A 24,019-nucleotide genomic window follows, 5' to 3' on the forward strand; every position below is an offset into this window, starting at 1 on the left:
CCTATAAAAATAAACTAAGATGTGCTTCTCTCTTTGTCTGGGCGGACCATGGGGGTCTTTCTTTAGAAGCTTGAGATTTCAAGCAACTGGGGCTACTACAGGCTTTGAACATCAAAACAGAATATTTATTTCTCAAAGTCCTTGCAGACTTGGCACAGCTTGTTAAAGTTACAAACAAAACAGTCAATTGGTGAAACAATAGAGACGATCTTTCTTTCCTTTAATGAGATAAGTTTTTCCCCAAAAGGCAGAAGAAAATCCTGAGATCTTTTCACCCTAACCCTGAGCTGCTATGGTTTAGAAAAAAGCAGGTTCCCCACCCCCCCTATATAGCTCAAGGTTAACTTTGGAGATGAAGTAATGCTCAATATATAACTCAATACCTATCCTATCTATGTATCTCTATAGTACTCAATAGCTTCTCTATCTAAATCACAATATGCTTCTATATAGCTCAATATCTCAATAAGCTTCTTTATATCTTAGTTTCTATCTATTTCTCAATCACTATCTATAGCAGGGGTCCTCAAACGTTTTAAACAGAGGGCCAGGTCACAGTCCCTCAAACGGTTGGAGGGCTGGATAATAATTTAAAAAATGAATTAATTCCTATGCACATTGTACATATCTTATTTGTAGTGCAAAAAAACCCCACTTAAAAACAATACAATAATTAAAATGAAGAACAATTTTAACAAATATAAACTTATTAGTATTTCAATGGGAAGTGAGATAGAATAATTGTTGTTATTGTTGTGTGCTTTCAAGTCATTTCAGACTTGGGTTGACCCTGAGCAAGGGCCGGGTAAATGATCTTGGAGGGCCGTATTCACCCCCCAGGCCTTAGTTTGAGGACCCCTGATCTATAGTATCTCAATAGCTCTTATAATTGTTTCTCAGAGTACCTGCCTGACCAACAGCACATCTGAAGCTTTCTTCTCTACTGAAGGAGGCAGGGGAGATTCTAAAACAGAGATTTCAACCCAGGAAAAAAGGCGTTCCCTAGACTCAAAGAGATACTTTTCTAAACCAATAGCTGCAAAAGGGCCTGTAGGCTGGCTTTGCAGACTCTGATACTGTTTAATAGGCCTGGGCGGTTTCGTTCGTTAATTTTGTAATTCGTTAAATATTTGTTAATTTTAGCAATTACAAAACGATTACAAAACTTATTTTTAAACCCGGAAGTGTTTTTAAATATCGAAACGGCAGGCGCCAAAAAATTTTGTATTTCCGTCCATTTCGGAAATACGTAAGATGGCCACCTGGCGATGCTTGCTGGGAGCTCTCCTCTCTCGGCGCCGGCTGAGCAAGCGAGCGAGAGGGCGAGCGAGAGGGGTGAGCGGCGAGCGAGAGGGGCGAGCGGCGAGCGAGAGGGGCGAGCGGCGAGTGAGAGGGGTGAGCGGCGAGCGAGAGGGCGAGCGAGAGGGGCGAGCGGCGAGCGAGAGGGGCGAGCAAGCGGCAAGCGAGAGGGGCGAGCGGCGAGCGAGCGGCGAGCGAGAGGGCCCGCCAGAGTGAGTGCCTGCCTTCCCTCCTTAATAATAATTTTAATTTCTCCTCCCTATTCTACTAAATTAATAATTAAATTAAAAAATATTTAAAAAATATTGAAAAAAAAGGGCGCCATCTTTACAAAATGTTTTGTAAATATTAACGAAATTTCGTAAATACCAAACTTTTTTAAGGGAAAATTTTGTAATTATTTTAAATATCGAAACAGAAAAACCCCCCAATTACAAATCGATTTTAGAAACAAATTTTTGCGTTGTTACCCAGGCCTACTGTTTAACTTCCAAAGTGCTGCTGGGTCTGTAGCAGCCCTGGGGAAATACAAAAGAACACTATCCCATGCAACTAAAAGGTAATGCAAACTATGCTCCTGGAAGACGGAACATTCCCCAACTAGAAAGAAGAAAGGACAGCTTTCTCAAAGTGCCACCAAAGGCTCCCATCTCTCCTGGCTGACTGTTTCCTCTTCCCCTCTGCCTTTGTCCTGTTCCCTTCCCTTCTGCTCTTTGGGATATCCCTTTCATTCTTCAGTTTCATCCTTGCAGTGTATTCTCTCTCCCAAATTCCTCCCCCACTTTCTCACTCATCTTCCAATTTACTTGTCGGTATCTCACTTTGCAGCCTCCCTTTTCTCTCCATTTGCCTTTTCTGTTCTCAGCATCTTCATATCTCCCCCTCCCCCCCTTTTTTTGCCTTGTCCAATTTATTCGGAAGTCGCGTGCCTCCATAGGTTACTACGGGGAATACCATTGCTTTGCAGGTAAAATTGAGAAACACTGCACTACACCAAGCCTGATCCTGCCCTGCGAGGTAGACCAGCACAGCTTTCAGGTGAAAGAGAGCGACTTGCACACTGCCTTGACTTCCCAGGCGGGCGGCGGAGCGCGTGGCGGGGAGGGGAGCGGGGGGCGTGGCTTCGGCGCGGAAGCCCCGCCCCCGGGAGGCTGGGAACGCTCCGCTCGGAGCCGGTGCAAAGCGAAGGGAGCTGCTGGAGCCACGGACTCTCGCTTCTTCTCCGAGGAGAGCAAGAAGAGGCACGCAGCCCCCTTATCCGCGGTCTCCGACTCCCAGGCCAGGAGAGGCACCAAAAGGCGCTGCTCCCACCCAACCCCGAGAAAGGAGGGAGAAGAAGCGCCCCGGGAGAGGAGGGGGATGCCTTCTCTCCCCGGGGCGGACCAAGGAAGAAGGGATCCCCAGCAAGGAGATGGTAGAGTGGCCCGGATCGGGGTCCCCGGGACAGGTGGGTCTTCCCATTGCGATGGAGGAGGAGGAGGAGGAGGAGGAATAGGAACGGCACCCCAAGGTCTTCCTTCTCTTTCTCTCCCCCTCCCCCTGTGATGCCCCCCACCCTGGTTTGGCGCGCGTGCAGGAGGGAGCAGAAGAAGCATCATTGCAAAACCAGGTCATGATTTCAAACTGCTGCACAGCTGGCTCCGCGCGCACAGAGGGAATTGCAAAAGGAGGGGAGGGGAGGGGGCGAGGAGGAGAAGAAGAAGAGGGGCAGCTCCTCATTCTCAGGGATGGTTGGTGGAGGGATGCTGGGTCCCTTTGCCAATGCCTTTGCCAATCGCTTGGCTTCTTTCTCTCTCTTTCTCCAATGTCTGGAGGAAGAGCATCTGTTGACACCCCCCCCCCTTCCTTCCCCTTCTTCTCTGCCTGGCATGAGTTGCATCCTTTGGGATAAAGAGGGGATGGTTTCACATGCTTGGCCCCTTTGTTGTGCCAGGCTGCCTCCAAAACAGCCCTCACCCCACGAAATAGAATGCATTTCAGGCCCTGCTTCTGAAACTCTCAGGAACCTCTGAAGTCAATGTTAGGGTCACAAAACACTGGGACAGAGTAAAAGGTTTCTGAATGCCAGCCAGTTGCAGAAATCTGCTGTGCAGTGTTGGAAATGCTTCAGACAGGCATGTAGTGGGGGGGGGGGGGCGCTTGGGGGGCTTCAGCCCCCCCCCGAAATTCTCATGAAGGCCTTACTGGTACATTATTTTAACTGTTATGTTTATTCATATCATGATCCGATCACCATACTCAATATATCCCTATATGCATGGGGGTATTGGGCTAACAATACAAAAGGTTTGCTAGGGTAGACCCTCTTTCACTCAGACTCAGCCCCCCCCCCCCCGAAACAAAATCCTGGCTATGGGCCTGGCTTCAGATCTCACAGCCTCTGAGGATGCCTGCCATAGATGCAGGCGAAACGTCAGGAGAGAATGCTTCTGGACCGGCCCGTAGCCAGGATTTTGATTGGGGGGGGGGGGGGGGCTGAGCCTGAGTCAAAGTGGCTCTACCCTAGCAAACCTTTTCTATCATTACCTCAATACCCCCATGCATATGGGATATATTGAGCATGGTGATCAGATCATGATATGAATAAACACAACAGTTTAAATAATGTACCAGTAAGGCCTTCTCGCAGACCACTATGAGAATTTGGGGGGGGGGGGTGAAGCCCCTCAAGCCCCCCCCCCCCCCCGGCTACATGCCTGCTTCTGGAACCTGGCCATAGAACCCGAAAAACAACAACCCAGTGATTCCGGAAAGCCTTCAACAATTGACACCAGATCTAGGTAAGTCATGCTACCCCTCTATTCTGCCTTGGTTAGACCACACCTGGAATATTGTGTCCAATTGAAGAGAGATATTGACAAGCTGGAATGAGGAGAACAAGCTCTATGAGGAGGGGCTTAAAGAGCTGTGCATGTTTAGTCTGAAGAAGAGAAGGCTGAGAGGAGACATGATAGCCATGTATAAGTATGTGAGAGGAAGTCACAGGGAGGAGGGAGCAAGCTTGTTTTCTGCTGCCCTAGAGATTAGGATGTGGAATAATGGCTTCAAACTACAAGAAAGGAGATTCCATCTGAACATTAGGAAGAACTTCCTGACTGTGTGAGCTGTTCAGCAGTGGGACTCTCTGCCCCAGAGTGTGGTGGAGGCTCCATCTTTGGAAGCTTTTAAACAGAGGCTGGATGGCCATCTGTCGGGGGTGCTTTGAATGCAGTGTTCCTGCTTCTTAGCCAAATGGTTTGGACTGGATGGCCCACAAGGTCTCTTCCAACTCTATGATTCTATGAATACATTGCATCAGCTGTACTTCCTAAAAAAGGAAGCTCAGTCAGCTTGACAAGACTTGCTGATGCTGGGTTGCTGTGCATTTTCGTGGCTGTATGGCCCTGTTCCAGAAGCATTCTTTCCTGACGTCTTGCTTTCATCTAGGGGCCCTTCCACACAGCCAGGGCTGTAGCTGGGGGGGGGGGGGGGTGGGGGTGGGGGGGGTTAAGGGTTCTAACCCCTCCCCAAAAAGGTTCTCCCCCCCCCCCCGAACCCTGGTTTACCCAATAATTTTAACTGGTTAACCAAGTTATGAGTAAACTAGGTTTCTTTTTTAACCTGACACATTTCAGGGCAGGGTTTAACTTTTAAAACCCCACTCCCTCTGGCTATGGCCCTACACACAGCCCTATATCCCTGAATATCAAGGCAGAAAATCCCATAATATCTGCTTTGAACTGGGTTATCTGAGTCCACACTCAGATAATGTGGGATTTTCTGCCTTGATATTCTGGGATATAGGGCTGTGTGGGAGGGACCTATGACAGGCATCCTCAGAGGTTGTGAGGTCTGTTGGAAATTAGGAAAATTGGGTTTCTATATCTGTGGAATGTCCAAGGTGGGAGCAAAAACTCTTGTCGGTTTGAGGCAAGTGTAAACGTTGCAATTGGCCACCTTGATTAGCACTCAACGGCCTTGCAGCTTCAAGGTCTGTCTGCTTACTGCCAGGGGAAGCATTTGTTGGCCCTGGTTGTTTTCTGGCTGGAATTCCTCTGTTTTCTGAGTGTTGTTATTTATTTACTGTCCTGATTTTAGAGTTTTTTTTCATACTGGTAGCCAGATTTTGCTCATTTTCATGGTGGTGGTTAGAGTGGTCCAGCATTTCTGTGTTCCCAAATAATATGTTATGTTCAGGTTGGTTCATCAGGTGCTCTGCTATGCCTGACTTCTCTGGTTGAGTTAGTCTGCAGTACCTTTCATGTTCCTTGATTCGTGTCTGGGCATTGCTGCATTTGGTGTTCCCTATGTAGACTTCTTGTCCACAGCTCCATGGTATACGATAGACTCCTGCAGAGGTGAGGGAATCCCTCTTATCCTTTGAACATAGCATTTATTGGATTTTCTGTAGATAGTTTGTAGGTTGTGTTCCAGTAAATGTTTGATTTTTATACCTTATTTTAGGTACGTATATATTTGGTGTCTCATAAAAAGTTATCGGAGAGAAAGGGGTCGTGAGTGTTGGAAATGTTTAAGATGTCTTGCTTTAGAGCAGGCATGGGCAAACTTCAGACCTCCAGGTGTTTTGGACTTCAGCTCCCACAATTCCTAACAGCCTGTGGAAGTTTGCCCATTCCTGCTTTAGAGGTATCTCAAAGAGATACCTTGAGGACTGCAGGGCAATTTTGAATTTGCTGGCTGGGCTTTGTCTAGCATAAAACTAAATTGGGACTGATCGCTACCCTGAAACTCTTTGAGCAAAATGTAATAATAATAACAACAACAACAATAATAAAATGTATAGACTGCCCTTTCTCCCCAATGGGACTCAGGTTGGTTTCCAACAATATGGCAACCATTGAAAGCCAAAAGAACACCATACAAACACTTTACACCAATTCCAGTGATTTTTCTGGCTTGTACGGCCATGTTCCAGAAGCATTATCTCCTGACATTTTGCCCACATCTATGGCAGGCATCCCGCGAGGTTGTGAGGTATATTGGAAACTAGACAGGTAAGGTTTATATATCTGTAGAATGTCCAGGATGGGAGAAGAACTCTTGTCTGTTGGAGGCAAGTGTGATGTTGCAGTTAATCACCTTGATTAGCACTAAAAAGTCTTGCAGCTTCAGTGCCTGGCTGATTCCTGCCTGGGGAAATCCTTTGTTGGGAGGTGTTAGGTGGCCCTGATTGTTTCATGTTTGGAATTCCCCTGTTTTTAGAATGTTATTCTTTATTTACTGCCCCGATTTTATAGATTTTTAATACTGGAAGCCAGATTTTGTTCATTTTCACAATTTCTATTTACATCAGGATAAGACACATTAAACAATATAAAACTACCTAAATGTAGCTTAATAAACAAAATGATGACAAATAAAATAAAGACTAATAAAATAAAATTGGAGCCTCCAGTGGCAACTGCTGAGCTGTAGAACTTGCTCACTGAAAGGTCGGTGTTTTGAATCTGGGGAGCGGGGTGAGCTCCTATTGTTAGCTCCAGCTTCTGCCAACCTCGCAGTTCAAAAACATGCAGATGTGAATAGATCAATAGGTACTTCTCCGGCAGGGCGAGGGGGCGAGGGGTAGTGCAAACAGCATATCACAGGGCCGGGGAAGTGAATGAAGTGTGGAACAGAGTACTATCTGGTAACTTGGGGACTGGGCCTAGGGACTAATCCTTCTTGAACATCCAGGTTTTCAGTTCCTTACAAAAGGCGGATAGTGAGGGGGCTAGCCTGATCTCCCTGGGGAGGGGGTTCCAAAGTCGGGATGTACACATGCACACATGTTTTTCTTATCCCATCTTGTCTCACCAGTGAAGCAACCTGTACTATGAAGGGGAGACTCCCCCTCCTTCTCCCTCCACTCCCCTCCATTCCACCCCCAGGGATATTCTTTCTTCCAGGCCCCTCCTGCCAAAGGAAAGAAAAAGCCCTAAATGGATATAGGAAGCCGGGTTCCTAAGCAGCACAGCTTTGTCGCTTGGAATTCCCCCTCTTCCTTTTGCCCTGGCGGATCTGCCCAGCCTTTAGGGGAACACTGCTCCTCCCGCAACCCCCTTTCCCTAGAACCACGAGTCAGGACACGAAACTTGTCAAGAGCGCTTCTAAATCCCCATTCATCTGCACTCCTTTGCCAGGCAGGTCTGGGATGGCTCCCTGCTCTCTGTGATGTGGGACGCACACAAATATTCCTTTTCCTGGGCTTGTTGCAAGACAGAGGGAGCCCTGTAGATGTGGTCCCTCCTGCTTGTCTGGATTTGTCGCCCTGCTTTTTGTTGATTGGGATGTGTGTTATTGTTGCTGGACTCCTTCACACCAGCTCCCTTGTGAGGCAGGGACTCCCGCCAGGTGGGAAAGGAAGAAGTGAAGCTGCTCCATCCTTTGTCTGGTCTCTCAGTGCTCGGCTTTCAAGGCTGGGGTTTCACGTTGGCTGCGCACAATTACCACTCACTGAAAGCTTTGTTGGTCTTGAGCTGTAAAGAGATTCCTTTCTGCATTGTTAAACCTTTGGGGATCCCGGATGGCTATGGTGGGATGCTCCACCTGTAATTCCTAATCAGGGGAGTATTATTTCAGTGAGTTAGGGCCATTCCACATAGCCCTATAACCCAGAACATCAAGGCAGAAAATCCTACAATATCTGCTTTGAACTGGGTTATCTGAGTCCATACTCAGGGCCCTTCCACTCAGCCCTATAGAAGGCAGAAAATCAAATATTTTATCTGAGTGTGGACTCAGATAACTCAGTTTAAAGCACATATTGTGGGGTTTTCTGCCTGGATATTCTGAGATATAGGGCTGTGTGAAAGGACCCTTTGATAATGTGAGGTTTTCTGCCTTGATATTCTGGGATATAGAGCTGTGTGGAAGGGCCCTTTGAGGTGGTTTGAAAAAAAGGGAGATTGTTGCTGGCATTGTGTACCCTCATCCCACTTTAAGCTCTGGTAAATTGGTTTTCGTATTGTCTCAAAAGCTTGCTGAACCTGTTTGAACCAGGGATAATGGTGGGATAGAATAAACAGTGGGGATGGCTAGGGCCCTTCCACACAGCCATTTAACTTAGGGCTCATCCACATAGCCCTATATCCTAGAATAGCAAGTTAGAGAATCCCACAATGGGTCCTTCTTCACAGCCCTGTATCCCAGAATATCAAGGCAGAAAATCCCATAATATCTGCTTTGAACTGGGTTATCTGAGTCCACACTTAGATAAAATGGGATTTTCTGCCTTGATGTTCTGGATATAGGGCTGTGTGGAAGGGCCCCTTATCTGTTTTGAACTGGGTTATCTGAGTCCACATTCAGATAAAGTGGGATTTTCTGTCTCGATGTTCTGGACATAGGGCTGTGTGGAAGGGCCCTCGGATAACCCAATTCAAAGCAGATATTGTGGGATTTTCTGCCCTGATATTCTGGGATATAGGGCTGTGTGGAAGGGCCCCTTATCTGCTTTGAACTGAGTGCACACTACTGTATAATCCAGTTCGAAGCAGATAATGTGGGATTTTATTCAGCCGTGTGGAAAAGGCCAAGGACAGCATTGCCTGTCTCCAACCATTATTGGCTCTCTTTCTTTTTTCTCCTTCCTTATTTGCATGATTTATACAGACTAGGGCCAGCTTAAGCTCCTCGTATGTGATGTGCGAAGGAGGCCTGCAGTTGTGCGATTGCGGCCTTAAGTGCACCCGGGCAGAACATACAATTACATGCCCCGCTCTCTCCATGGGCAAGACAGCCAAGGGGAATTTGTCTGTGTAGCTCCACCTGCGAAACCCTCCTCTCTGTGCGTCTTAATGGATGAAATTGGAAAAAGTACAAAAGAGCTGAGATGTGTGCTGAGATTAATTTAGCTCTTGGCGATCGCCGACAGACTTCAAAATTCAAACCACCCCCCTTAGGAAGAGGTTCATCCTGATTCATAGGACACTACTTCCCCCAAACAAACATAACTGGGCAATGTGTTGTCGAACTGGGCAACTTTGTTAATTCACTGTTTTTGCTTCATTTCTTTTTGTCGCCAAACTCTAATCTCTTTGACTCCGACTTGAACAAGTTGCCTCTTGCTCTTCTGTCAGTGCGGCCTTGGAGGCAATCGCTCTTCTCCTTTTTGGCAGCTTTTTAGATATTTGAAAACCACTGGCGTATACCTTCATGCTTTTTTTTTTTTTGGTCTCTCCCGCCTCTCTTTCCCCCTTGGCTTGGCATAAGAAGCTGCTCATCCTTTCCCCTTTCCGTTCCCTCCCTTGTTTGAATTATCTCAGTGTTGTTTTCATGATGGAAGCCAAGCGCCAAGGCCTGCTCAAGGCATGTTGGTGTCTGATGTGGGCAACCCAGGTGGCTCCCCACACTCAACATGTAGGGACATGGCTCACCCAGGACGCTTAAGTGGTCAAGCTTCATTGAAGCAGGTGGGCACTTCTTCCATTAGTTAATATGGGTCTCAATCTGTGGGGTAGGCAGAATGAGGCCTATGCATGGAAAATGAACTTGAACTGTATGCTCCGTGAAGCAGTGCTCTTCTCATTCATTCCTATGCAGGAGAACCTCCCTGTTGGGTTATGCTATATGAATCACATCTCTTTTTCTTTCTCAAGGCCCTTCCACACAGCCATATAATCCAGAATATCATGGCAGAGTAACCCACAATGTCTGATTTGAACTGGGTTATCTGAGGCCTCTTCCACACAGCTGAATAATACCCTACATTATCGGCTTTGAGCTGGAATATATGGCAATGTGGACTCAGATAACCCAGTTCAAAGCAGATAATGTGGGATTTTCTGCCTTGATATTCTGAGATATAGAGCTGTTTGAAAGGGCCCTTTCTTAGGGCCCTTCCACATAGCCATATAACCCAGATTATCAAGGCAGAATAACCCACAATATGTGCTTTGAAGTGGGTTATCTGAGACCCCTTTCACACAGCTGAATAATATTCCACATTATCATCTTTGATCTGGAATATATGGCAGTGTGGACTCAGATAACCCAGTTCAAAGCACACTGCCTTGATATTCTGGTTTATATGCCTGTGTGGAAGAGTACTGAGTCCACACCGCCATATATTCCAGTTCAAAGCAGATAATGTGGGATTTTATTCAGCGTGCGGAAGGGTCTAGAGACTCTGTTGTGTTTCATGGCACCCTGATTTTTTAGCCTAAGGCCCCTTCCACACAGCTGAATAAAATCCCACGTTATCTGCTTTGAACTGGAATATATGACAGTGTGGACCCACATAACAGAGGCCCCTTCCACACAGCTGAATAAAATCCCACATTATCTGATTTGAACTGGGTTATATGGCAGTGTGGACTCAGATAATTTAGTTCAAAGCGGATATTGTGGATTATCTGCCCTGATATTCTTGGTTGTATGGCTGTATGGAAGGGGTCCCAGTTCAAAGCAGATATTGTGGGATGTTCTGCCTTGATATTCTGGGTTATATGACTATGTGGAAGGGCCCTAAATTGGCAGATGGAGCTGCCTGTGTCTAAACCCAGCTGAGGCCAATTTGCTTGCCAACTTGGAACACTGTTCTTGCTCCTTGTGTTTTTCATGCTGGGCTTCTATCATCAAACATCACTGGAGGATGAACTATATTTTTTGCAGTGGACTTGTGTGCCATCTCCTATATAGACCTTGCACTAAGGTAATTCTTCCATTAATGGATAAGACAAAGCAGGATTCCTTATTGAGCATTTCTTCATGTGGATTTCCCTTCCAGCATGCCTTTTTTGTGTGGAATTTAATTGTCTGGTTCAAATATGGCTAGATTGCTTAACAAAACTAAATGTCTGTACAGTGGCCCTTCCACACAACCATATAACCCAGAATATCAAGGCAGAATAACCCACAATATCTGATTTGAACTGGGTTATCTGAGTCCACACTGCAATGTATTTCAGTTCAAATCAGATAATATGGGATTCTATTTAGTAGTGTGGAAGGGGCCTAGTCCAGCATCCTCAGTATTTGCTCATTGACCAGCTGGAGCTTTCTTAGAAGCCCCCCCCCCCATTTGTATTTTTAAAGTGGTGGCGGGTTCCATTCACCTGAGACTGAATCTACGCTGTCATATAATCTAGATTATCAAATCAGATAATCCAGATTATCTGCTTGAACTGGATTATATGAGTTTACACTGCCATATAATCCAGTTCAAAGCAGATAATATAGATTTTAAATGACAGTGTAGATGGGGCCTGAGTCCCCTTCTACACTGCCATATAACCCAGATTATCAAAATAGATAATTCACATTATCTTCTTTGAACTGGATTATATGATTCTGCACTGCCATATAATCCAGTTCATAGCAGCTAATTTGGATTTTATAAGGCAGTGTAGAAGGGGCCTGTGGGGTATATTTTACTAAAGAAAAATACTTACTCCATGAGGCGCCTGAGTAGACTTTGGCTGAAATGTTATACTGGATTCCATTATTTAAACTACAGAGAAGTTGCCTTTTAGGACAAAGTACCCAAAGATAACACACAACATTTGAAATCACTCCCTGCCACAGAAAACAGAACAAAGTGGGGAAAAATACATCCTGTCCTCCCAATATCACATATATGTGACAGTGGCAAGGAAAATCGGGACTCATATTACCAAGGCCTTATATATTCAGCAGTTTTTACTGTTTTGCAAAATATATTTTGCTTCTACTAATGTTGGGGTAAGGCAGGTATGGGCAAACCCACGCCCCTGATGTAGCCCCCTTTGGACTCTTTTCTCAGGCCCTCCTCTCTCTCACCATCCTATCCTTCTTTTTTCCCCTTCCTCCTTCCCTCTCTCCCTTCCTTACCTCCCTCTTTTTCTCTCCCTCTTTCATTCCCTTCTACCCTTTCCTTCTGCCTCCCCTTTCCTCCCTTCTTCCTTCCCTTTTGCCTTTCCTTCCTTCTCTCTTTCTTCCCTCCCACCCCTCCACCCTTTTGTCCTTCCTTCCTTCCCTTTTTCCTCTCTCCTTCCCTCTCTACCTTTTCCCCTTCTCTTCCCTTCCCTTCCTTTCCTTCCTTCTCTTTTTCCTTCCTCCTTTCCTCCTGGGGGATGTTTATCTGGAAGAAGAGAAGGTAGAGTCCCATCCGGGAGCTAGGGCAGGTTATATTTAAAGTATCATCATCATCATCATCATGAGACCCTTGTTTCAAGATTTAAAAGGGTCTTTCATTGAGGAGGAGGAAATGGAAAACTGTCATGGAAAGCCTAGCCATATAACATCAAATAAATCCCTAAAACAATAAGGGTTAAATAGGAGCCCCCCTGGTGGGGCAGCGGGTTAAACAGTTGAGCTGCTGAACTTGCTGACTGAAAGGTTGACGGTTTGAATCCAGGAAGTGGGGTGAGCTCTCGCTGTTAGCCCCAGCTTCTGCCAACCAACAGTTTGAAAACATGCAAATGTGAGTAGATCACTGGGTACTGATTTTACAGGAAGGTAACAGTGCTCCATGCAGGCTACATGACTTTGGAGATGTTTACGGACAAAGCCGGCTCTTCGGCTTAGAAATGGAGATGAGGACCAACCCCCAAGGTTGGATACAACTAGAGTTAATGTCAAGGGGAAACCTTTACCTTACACATGTTTGCTGGTGTGGGGAGTGGGCATGCTTCTTGCAGACATGCCCACATCTACAAAAACATTCAGCAAACATGCCCACATCCACACAAAACCAAATTCTGTGTGCTGAAATTACACTTTTAGGCATTCCCATTGCACTGCTGCATGGACACAGCCTGAATGATTATGGGGGGCACATAGAATTTCTGCTGTGGAGTAGCATTTCCAACAGTGTATAATGTGAGAATTGGCCTGGAGATTCATTATTTACTAATCTCTTTAATTGCTGAGATCCATTATTTACTAATTATAGGGTGCTACTTTCCAAGCAGCTATCAGAGGGGGAAATTAGGTGGCTTTGGTGTAATTTATTCCTTATAAATCCCACTGACTCCTAGCAATTATTTTGTATGATGGATTATATATGCTTGTTTCACTGCTCATTATGATAACCTCAGAGATGAAAGTGAAGTCGCCAAGTATAACACTTCCTGTATGACTGACTTCCAGTGTGTTCCTGGGCTTGACTTAAAGTGCCTTATTTATCTTTAAGGTTCTTCACAGATCAAGGCCTTGCTCCTAAAGATTTCCTCTCTCCAGAACAAGTAACCAAAGCCAAACTGTAAAAATGTTCGATTGTAGTTCCCATAATGTCCCAGTCACTGGGCATGCTGGCTAGAGATTCCAGGCGTCATAAACTTAAACAATTACAGAAAGACTAACCTGACATCTTTGTAATTTCAGTGCCAACCAAAGAATTCTTCCTTTTTCCAGTTATTTAAAATGTATTGTAGGCTATGTTGTCCTGTTGTCATTTTCTGATTTTATTAAACCTTTATTTTTAAAGCATACCTTTGCTCTTGCTTTTACAATTTCATACAGTTGTGTTTTAATTGCATCTGCACAGAAGACTCTCTGTGACTGTTCTAAACACATGCATTAAAATAAACATTGCATATATTTGCAGAGGATTTATCCCCAGATTTTTGTGTGGATATATGAAATCATGGATAATAGCAAACCCTATTCAAATGGAGAACTACTGCTCCAAGAATACCACAGTGACGCACCGAAAGACCTAGGGCCCTTCACACAGCCACCCCCCCCTGTTGCGTCAGCTCCATTGGCTGCCGATCCAATTCCGAGCACAATTCAAAGTGCTGGTTTTGACCTACAAAACCCTATACGGTTCCGGCCCAGTGTATTTGTCTGAACGGATCTCCCTCTACATCCCACCTCGAAGTTTAAGATCTTCTGGGGAGGCCCTGCTCTCGACCCCGCCAGTGGCACAAGTGAGGCTGGCGGGGACGAGGAGCAGGGCCTTCTCAGTGGTGGCCCCCCACCTGTGGAACTCATTCCCCGGGGAGATCAGATCGGCGACTTCCCTTCTAGCGTTTAGGAAAAAACTAAAGACCTGGATGTGGGACCAAGCTTTTGGTCATGCTGACAACTAACTAAAGGACCTGTCGATAGACAAGGACAATGGAATGGAATGGATATATGGACTCTGATATATGGACTCTGACATGAGATTGTTTTTATGATTTTATTAGGTATTGATGTTTTATTTTAATTGTTGAATTGTTATATTTTGTATTGTTTGTTGTGTGATTTGGGCATCTAATTGTGCCTTCCCTGTAAGCCGCCCTGAGTCCCCCCCGGGGTGAGAAGAGTGGGGTATAAGTAGATGAAATAAATAAATAAATAATAAATAAGTCAGAATATCAAGGCAGAAAATCCCACAATATCTGCTTTGAACTGGGTGATAAGTCCACACTGCCATATATTCCAGTTCCATGCAGATGATGTGCGATTTTATTCAGCTGTGTGGAAGGTGCCCTAGAGAACGCCTAGAGAGAAGTTTTCTAGGTCCTCCCTGTGTGAGGTGGCTAAATGAAACTGTGGGCAATGGTTTGGGGAGGGGGGAGAGTCATATTGTATGTGTTGATTTTCTCTATAATGCAACTTTTCAAATAAGTGCAACCAATATTCTAACTAATATAATATGAGTAATAATTTTAAACATATTTACCTGCCGGCACACAATTTTTCAGTTGCTTTTCTGCCTGAAAAAAAAGGAAAAGAAGTGCCAGTATGACTGGGAGAAAGGCAAAATATAAATAAAATAGTGTACAGCAGCTTCTCTGCCCAGTCATCAAAGAGGGGATTCCTAATCACTACAGCCGAGTAGACAAATGACTAATTAGAAGTTCTCAATAGTTTGATCACTATTTGTGAATGATGTAAACAGAGGGAATGGTTGAGTAGTGTAAGGCTTTTGATATACACTCAGACTTTTTATGCAAATGCTCTTCATTAACTTGTGGACTTCCCTAAGGGTGTTGTGTCAGACATGTGAGTATATTCATCTCCAGCCACTCAGGCCTTGATGACTTGCAGCTGAATGCCATTGAAGTCCATTGTGTCTGAGATGATGTGACAGATGTTCTGTCTGTGGCATGTGATCAATAACACATGCAGCACACGTGTAAGCCACTGCATGTAGGTGTGCATTTATATTTGTTGCTCAACTGCCAAAATCAGATGGCTCACTGTCCTGTGTGTCAGCTTCTGCATAATTGCCATGCAATTATATTTCTGTCATCCAACTTTAAGTGTCTCAAGTGCATCCTATGGAGTTTGTTATTTTTTGAGAGATACTGATAATGCTCAACCCAGCCTCTAGAGCAGTGGTTCTCAACCTGGGGTCCCCAGATGTTTTTGGCCTACAACTCCCAGAAATCCCTGCCAGTTTATCAGCTGTTAGGATTTCTGGGAGTTGAAGGCCCAAAAACATCTGGGGACCCCAGGTTGAGGGCCCCTGCTCTAGAGTCCTCACCAAACTACACATCCCAAGAATCAAGGGGATATAGCCTTGGCAGCTAAAGTGAAATCAAAACAATATAGTTATGTAGTGTGAAAGGGCCATTGGTCACAAAGGATATTAGCACTCCAAAGGACCTCAGCATGTAAGTATCCTCTTCCCAGTTGTGTGTGCTCAACTGAGAGTACCACAGTGCTTTATTTTTTGTTTGTTTCATGAGTGAAGAGCCCTTAGGATTTCCTGCAAAGTAATGGTGGAAGCTTCTGAACACCTTCATCTATCTGTGATGGGGAGGAGGGAGTATGTAAGCCAGCTGTGTCTATGGTAATTCAAGTCTGAACAGAGCCATACTCGTTTAAGTACAAGTATGCACATTTTATACATTGAAGCCAGATGTGACAGGCAGAAATGCCTATTTCTCTATAGCATAAAGTCATTTTGCTAGAGGTACCAAATCAAGTCAGTGGTGGCTCCCATAGGTGGGATTTTCTTCTAGTCCCGCCTGGAGATGGTTGGATGGTGTTGTCTGCATCTAGATATGAGGGCCACAGGTAGCCATCTGACCACACTTTTTCACAAATGAGAAAAGTGTGCATGAGTTGTGTACCTTCACATCATTTTAAAGTGACCGTTTTCCATGCCCTTTTTTGGCAAGACTGTTTTCATAAAAGATTGCCATTGCCTTCGTTGCAGGCTGAGAGAGTGTGATGTGCCCATTGTGAATCAGTGAGTTTCAGTGGTTGAAGGAGAATTCATATCATGATGTCCCAGAGCCCTAGTCCAACACTCAAACCACTACACCACTCTAGCACTCTCTCTGAAAAGTAGGAGTTAGTTGAAAAGGAGCCCCCGGTGGTGCAATGGGGTAAACCTTTGTGCCAGCAGGACCGAAGACTGACAGGTCACAGGTTCGAATTCGAAGACAGCATGGATGAGCTTCCTCTGTCAGCTCCAGCTCACTATGTAGTAGAATTTGGATGTTTTGATGAGATGTTTTTTTGATAATGATGTATTGTGGATTATTTTACACTATGTTTTGTATTTTGCACCTGTTTCTTTTTCTCTATGTTGTACACCGCAGTGAGTCGCCCTAAAGGGCTGAGAATTGCGGTATAGAAGCGAAGTAAAATAAATAAATAAATAAATAAAATGCAGGGACACGAGAGAAGCCTCCCACAAGGATGCTAAAACATCAAAACATCCGGGTGTCCCGTGGGAAATGTCCTTACAGGCGGACAATTTTCTTACACTAGAAGCGACTTGCAGTTTCTCAAGTTGCTCCTGACATGAAAAAAAAAAGTTGAAAAAGCACTTCTTTGACAAAAGGAACTCCACTTGTTTGCGATACTTATCAGCGAAGTGTCAGTGACATTTTTGCTGGAACAAATTTGTTATGCACATTCATTTGGATCTTGGTATTTATTTGTACACTGAAGACTCCTGAGACTAGTTTTCATGATCCTTTGTTTTATTTATTTTAAACATTGAGGATAAAGTCACATGGACACATTCTTCCTTGTCTCTGGTTAATTTTTAATTGTTTGATTCACTAGTGGACTGAATGCTCATTTGTTGCTCACTATTGTGTATTGCTTGTCTTCATCCCATGTTGCTCTTGTACATTATCTCAGGTTGTTGCTCATTATTGTTTCTTATTCGTTTGACAGACTAAGCTGTTGTTTAACATATAAAGATATACTGCAATTTTCTCTATTATGTGCAATAGGCATCATAGGAACTAGGACACTATATTGATTGGCCAGATTATTACATGTTTAAATTTTTTCATTGAATACGTACAATTTTTTTCATACAGATAATTAAGGTGGAATGTCCCTTATTTGAAATGTTTGGGATCAGAAGTGTTTTGTATTGCAGAGTTCTTTGGATTTTGAAATACTTGTATTTACATATTTGTATAAAATGAGATATCTTCAAAATGGGACCAAAATCTAAACATGGAATTCCCTTATGTTTCATATATGTCATTTTATATACAATATTTTAAATAATGTTATGCATGAAGCAAAGTGTGTGCATAAAGCAGTTTGTCTATGCCAAACTATCCAGAAGTTAGGATGTCAATGTCTCAACCACCTGTGTAGAAAGTTTGGGAGTTTGCAGTATTTTGGATTTCTAAATAAGGATATTCAACCTATAATGCTTGCCCCGTCCCTTCTTTGTGCAAGGAGTACTGTATTTAGAAATCTGTTCAGACTTTGCAACTATTATGAATGTGAAATATTTAACATGTATTTATTACACCCTGCCTCAGAATAGGGCTCACATCTATGTTCCTTCAAACAGGTTAGGACAGGCGTGTCAAAATAATTTTCACTGAGGGCCACAATAGCCTTACGATTGCCTTCAAAGGGCTATTTGTAATTGTAAGACTGTATAAATGTAACTTTGTTGCCCTGACATTGAATGCTTTACGTGTTGGAAATAGCAACTTTTGTCAAGCCCTCACTAGTTATTTGTTATATATATATATAATTCAGATTGCTTTCTATATTATATATGTGTGTGTTGGTTTTCCTTAGCTCTATGTTGTGGGAGGGGTCCAGACCACATGGTCAGATCTGGGACTATTCATGACTCAGACTCCATTTTAGAAAAGTAGACACCTTTAGACTTTCAATGTAGAAACAGTACAGTTTGAACACCTGTAGAAACAGTATGCCTTAGAAGTCTTTAGAAACAGAGACTCTTATTAGACTCTCAGACTAGAGAAATGCTTTAGAGTAGACTATGGACTGTTGGTTATGAGAAAGATGCCCTGTGTTATCTGCACAGAGAAACTACGGTCCTTCAAATTCTATCTGTAACTGGACTGATATGCAAAGCACCTGTATGCTGAATACATGAAGTTTGTGAGTAAACCAACTATGTTACTTTTAAAGAAGTCTACTTATTTTTGCCTCTTGAAAAGCAAGATATTTTAAGGGAGCGTGGATGTTTTTGGGAAACTGAAAGAACACTTCTGCAACTCTGCTCTTCCTCCCCCCTCTCGATATATGCATCAGCATATCTTTTCCCCTAACAGTTCAAAGAGATATCAGTTTAACAGCTGAGAAACCTAATTGCCTTACATGAATACTAGTGGATATTAACCACTTAGGAGAAGGTTGACTCAAGCAAGTTTTTAACTCTTCTCAGGGAGATTTCTGTTTTCCCCCAAATGGTAATGAATGCAATTTTCCAAAAGGTTATGGTGATTTCCATTTCCCAAAAGGTTATGGCATCATTTTTCCAAAATTACAGCCCACATAAAATGATGTGGAGGGCCAGACATGTGTGGGCTAGTGTTTAAATCATGTGGCAATTTTTGCAGGTGTCCAGATGTGGCTGGAGTACAACTCCCTTTATTCTTCATCATTGTCTGTGTTGGCCAGGAGCAACACACAAGATTAGCAGAATCATACGATTTTTACACTGGCTTTATGGCAATTGTTTTGTCTAGAGTTGTTTTCTTCACATTTCCCCAGCCAGGGTAATCTCAGCTGGAGAACTGTCAACTTCAGGCACTCTCTCCAGGAACACAGGCACATTTTGAGATGTGATTCCTCAGTTAGTAGTCACTGCACAATTTGGAAATCATACCAGGGCCAATATGAGAGGGGTGAGGGTTACCTTATTTTTTCCCTTAGAAATTCCACTGAATATTGAGCTGGATGTATTCTGTGAATTGTTCACCTAACACAAATGAGACTCTAGATTTAAGATGGGTATCTACTTGGTTTTGAATAGGCTGCTGGGACAAAAACTACATGTATACAGAAAAAATAGCTCATTTGGAGAGAAGGCACTCTTTCCACTTGCAGCCTGAAAGGGAAGGGCTTTAGCCTTCCCCACTTGATTGTACTCAGTGCATAAACTGACCCTCAAGACAGCTGGGTTTCTCTCTTTCATTGATCTGTGAATGAGGCCTTGCTAATTGACAAGGTGTAAATGGTTTTGTTGGAGTGTCGCTCCAGATTCTAAAGGGACACCTGCTTACCCGTTTGCACATGTTAGTGCAGAAGTTTGCTCCCTCTCCTGTGCACAAAATGCTGCCATGTACAATCCCCTTTCCATCCAGACATCTTTGTTTGAGGAACTCAGCTGCCTGTAGCTTGTTAACCTCCTATGGCTTTTCACATCCTCTACCTTCCCCTCTCAGTCTCGGAGGACTCCCCATCTGGGAAGGTCACACCGAATTGGTTCAGGGCACAGTTGCATCTACACATTCTTTATGCCGCACCTGCTCATTACACCTTCAGCCCCATCCTCCTTGCCTTCTCTTGTTCTCCCTGAATGACAGTCCTTTCTGAACATGCCAGACCCTTGGTATAATCCTCTCCTCACTTCTTCTCTCCTCTCCCTCCTTCTAGGAGCAGAAATCCATTATGTGGCAATTATCTAGAAATGGCAAAGGCTCCCTAGTTAATGTCTCCTCCTTGAGACTGTTCCTGCTCCCTCATTAAGTGGGAGAATTGTATATATTTTAAAGGCTGCAAGCTTTCCTCAGTTACCTATGGCTTTGGTTGATTCATTGGTGGGGCAAATCTACAGAGTTACAAATAAAAGACACCCATATTGATCCCATGAGGAAATTTTGATTACAACACATTGGCAAATGAGAGAGGAAAAGGAGTGACAGAAATTATCTGGCATTCTTTTCCCCCATCTTTCTTTTGATTTCTAATAGCAGTGTACAGTAGTGGGATATAAATGCCTGAAATAAATAAATAATATCAGGGACCACTCTCCGACATCAGTACCAAAAGGGTTACGAATCAGTTTTGGTCAACTTTAGATTCAGTTTGGTTATTTAACCAGGGACCGCTTTGACTAGGGACCACTCTCCAGTAATAGTACCAAAAGGGGTGCTGATTCAGAAAATTGCATTGGATAGACCACATCAGCTCTAGTTTCTGATACAGAATATATGCAATCTAGTAGTCATCATCTGCTCACCCACAGAAAACCATATTTAATAAGCTTTGGTACTATAAGAGGCAGGCATGTAGCCGGGGGGGGGGGGGGGGCTTGAGGGGCTTCAGCCCCCCCCCCCCCCCCCCGAAATTCTCATGGTGGTTCGCAAAAAGGCCTTACTGGTGCATTATTTAAACTGTTATGTTTATTCATATCATGATCTGATCATCATACTCAATATATCCCATATGCATGGGGGTATTGGGGTAATGATACAAAAGGTTTGCTAGGCTAGACCCTCTTTCACTCAGACTCAGCCCCCCCCGAAACTCAGCCCCCCCGAAATCCCCCCTGAAATTTTTTTAGCCCCCCCCCCCCCGAAACGAAATCCTGGCTACGGACCTGATAAGAGGGTTTTGCAAGATCAGTCATTCTCGTTGCAACGGTGTAGTAATAGTGAGGCCACGGACCAAATTTTATTGTTCTTGCAGACCACTGGTGGTCCACGGACCACAGGCTGGGAACCACTGATCTAGTACATTTTTCTTCACCATTGCCATTTCAGTCCTATTATGGTAAGGGAACAATTAAGCAAAATTGTATGTTGTATCTGAGAATACTAATGGAAGTTATGTTTTGAACGTTTGTTGCCCATACTGAGATTTGCTGATGGCAGTCAGTAGTAATGTTAGAGCAGAGCAGACAACATTCATAATTGCTGGACTGGAGTTTTTCCTAGGATGGAGAGTGGGCTTCCAAAGCTAAATTGAGATTTGTATTTTCCCACGTTTAGATTTATGTTCCTTTTTAGTAGGAATCACAGAGTTCATTGTCCACAGGCAAGATGTCTAGTGAGGTAGGGCAAGGAACAAAGTGTTATAATAATCAGAGTGATTGATTTTAGAAACAAGAAGTAACATTATTGAGAGTATTTATAGGACAAAAACAAATGGCATTTAAGTTTATAATGTTCATTCAATCCTTAGCTACCCCTTTCCTCATAATATCATATCGAGTATAAATAAAATTGAGGCATTCAAACTCTTGAGGTTATTTATTTATTTATTTACAATATTTATAGCCCGTCTTTCTCAGCCATACAGGGACTCAAGATGGGATACAAACTGGCACAATTCGATGCCAGGCATTCATAAAAATGCCATTAAAAACAATCAACTTTACAATATAAAACATAAATAAAAACTGTTAAAACATATAGTCATTGGTGTCATCCTGTTAAAAACATTATCCAATAACATTGTCTGGCCATTCCATGTTCATCATTCATAGTTCCGTGTTATCTATTCCGCTGCATTCTCAAAAGCTTGCTCAAAGCTTGCCCTTTACTTTTTTTTTTGAAAGTCAGGAGGGAGGGGGCCAATCTAATATTCCTGGGCAGGGAGTTCCATAGCCGGGGGGCCACTACTGAGAAGGCCTTGTCCTTCATCTCTGCAAATCGCACTTGTGAGGTAGGCAGGAACGAGAACAGGGCCTCCCCAGACGATCTTAAGCTTAATTGAACAAAAGAAACCAAAAGAATATGATTTGTTCACTTTTCAAATCATACAGAGTCATTGTTCAGTCTGTCTTAGGCTGTTTGGTTAGAACGTTGAAAATTAAAACCTTTTGCTATTGATGTGTGAAATGGATCCAGTTAACACCATAAAAGGCAACCCGTTGATGCCCGGGTATATGCTGCTAATCAATACTTCAAAGCAACCCTATTGGGAATGCTCTCATGTTGCTCTCACAGGCAGAAATTTGTGTGTAGTCTAAAGTGTTTCTTTTTTGTTTCATGATCTTCCTCTTAAGTGTATAACGTTAGCACAGTCAAGTGAGGTCGCTTGAGGGGATGGATCTTTCTGCCTCTTTGTAGCTTTGGCTGCCTCTGTGCCTTGTGTGTTTTACTCTGAACTGCCCTGACAGGAAAGCCATATTCTGTAGCAAGATTTTGCAAGGAGGCAAAACAAAAGGACACTGTAAACTGAAATAGCCCCATTCACTGAGAACAAGAAGGGGAGAAAATTGCAGCCACTCTCTGCTACAGTTTCATCCCCTTTTGTTCTTTGCTTGCTTAACTCATCCATCCTTGTACATCTCTAAAGTTGGGAAATTGTGGCCCTCCACTAAAGAGTTTTGGACTGCTGTTGGAATTTGCAACCTTGTTCAAGCCCCCTCTAGTAATATCTATAATCCTGTTGTTGTGTATCTATAATCCTGTTGTTTACTTATTGTGTATATGTTCTGGTATGCAGTTTTCTTTCCTTGCTCTATGTTTTTCCTGAGAAGTTGTGGGAGGGGCTGCAATCCATGTGTTCCGCTCTGAGACAGCACACGGCACAGCCTTCTTTAGACTTTGGGATTGCTCAAATTGCAGAATTACAAACACTTGCATGCTGTTTATTATAAGAGAGATGTTCTGGCCGGATGGCACAGAAACTATCTCAAACACATCGGTAACTGATTGATAAGTTGTGTATTTGTGTATGCTGAACACATGAAGGTCATGAGTTAACGAAATATGTTATTTTTTTTTTTTTACCAAAGTCTACTTTATGGCAGACATTTGCTGAGCTTGATTCGTTTAGTGGAGACAGTGTACAGTGGGTCCTTGGTATCTGTTTAGATTCCCCATGGATATCAATATCTGTGGATGCTCAAGTCCCATTGCATATAATGATGTAGTAAATGGTATTCCTTATATAGAATGGTGACTAGCTCAAACAAATGCTGGGGAGAGCCTGAGATTTGTGAAATGGTGAGATGCCACAGTAGGGTATTGGCATAGTCAATATTTTTTGCATGGCAAAATCAAGTATTCCTTATGCTTTCGCCCAAATATTTGTAAGTAGTAGTTGGTTGCATCCATGGAAGCAGGACCTAAAGAAATGGAAGGTTGAATGTATGTGACAACATTTTTGATAGTTAGTCAAATTCTCTCCCTGCCCTTTCCAGCCAGACTATGGACATTGTTCTGAAATATGGCTGCAGTTCTGGACAGACATTTTTTTTGCATGATCCCTATTGAAGTCAATTGAATATGAACCAAAGAAACCGTGTATAGAGTCATAGAGGTTGTAGAACAAGTCATAGAGGTTGTAGACCAATTCCTTGTTGGCCGCTATACAACTCCAGGTCCTTCAATATGTTCTTTGTATAGGACTGAACAATTTGTGGTTTGGGAGGTCAGCACATTGTACTTTTTTTTGCAGAATATGCTGTGAGTCAGGAAGTCTCCGGTTTATGTCTCATTTCCCCAGAAACTCACCAGGTAGTCATGGGCAAGCCATTATTCTCTCAGCAGTCCCCATCTGCAACACTGAAATAGATTAACCCAATGCCTGCAGTAACCGGCGAAAGGTTGGAAAGCCCCCCTGCCGCCATTCTGCCACCTTGCAATCTGCCAGGAGAAAACACTGAGTGAGGACTTTGGAGGAA

The 24,019-nt window shown here is 43.6% G+C and overlaps 1 protein-coding gene across 1 annotated transcript in view; it reads left to right on the top strand.

Moving 5' to 3' along the window:
• Positions 1 to 2,683: 2,683 nt before the first annotated feature.
• The window catches only part of LOC132767569 (ephrin type-B receptor 5), a 197,302-nt gene continuing 175,966 nt past the window's right edge, over positions 2,684 to 24,019 (top strand). Inside the window, exon 1 of the mRNA XM_060762677.2 lies at positions 2,684 to 2,746. The gene's annotated coding sequence lies outside the window, so the exon portion shown is untranslated. The remainder of the gene's footprint in view (positions 2,747 to 24,019) is intronic.

Source organism: Anolis sagrei, chromosome 2, assembly GCF_037176765.1.
Source record: "Anolis sagrei isolate rAnoSag1 chromosome 2, rAnoSag1.mat, whole genome shotgun sequence".
NCBI classification, from domain to species: Eukaryota; Metazoa; Chordata; class Lepidosauria; order Squamata; family Dactyloidae; genus Anolis; species Anolis sagrei.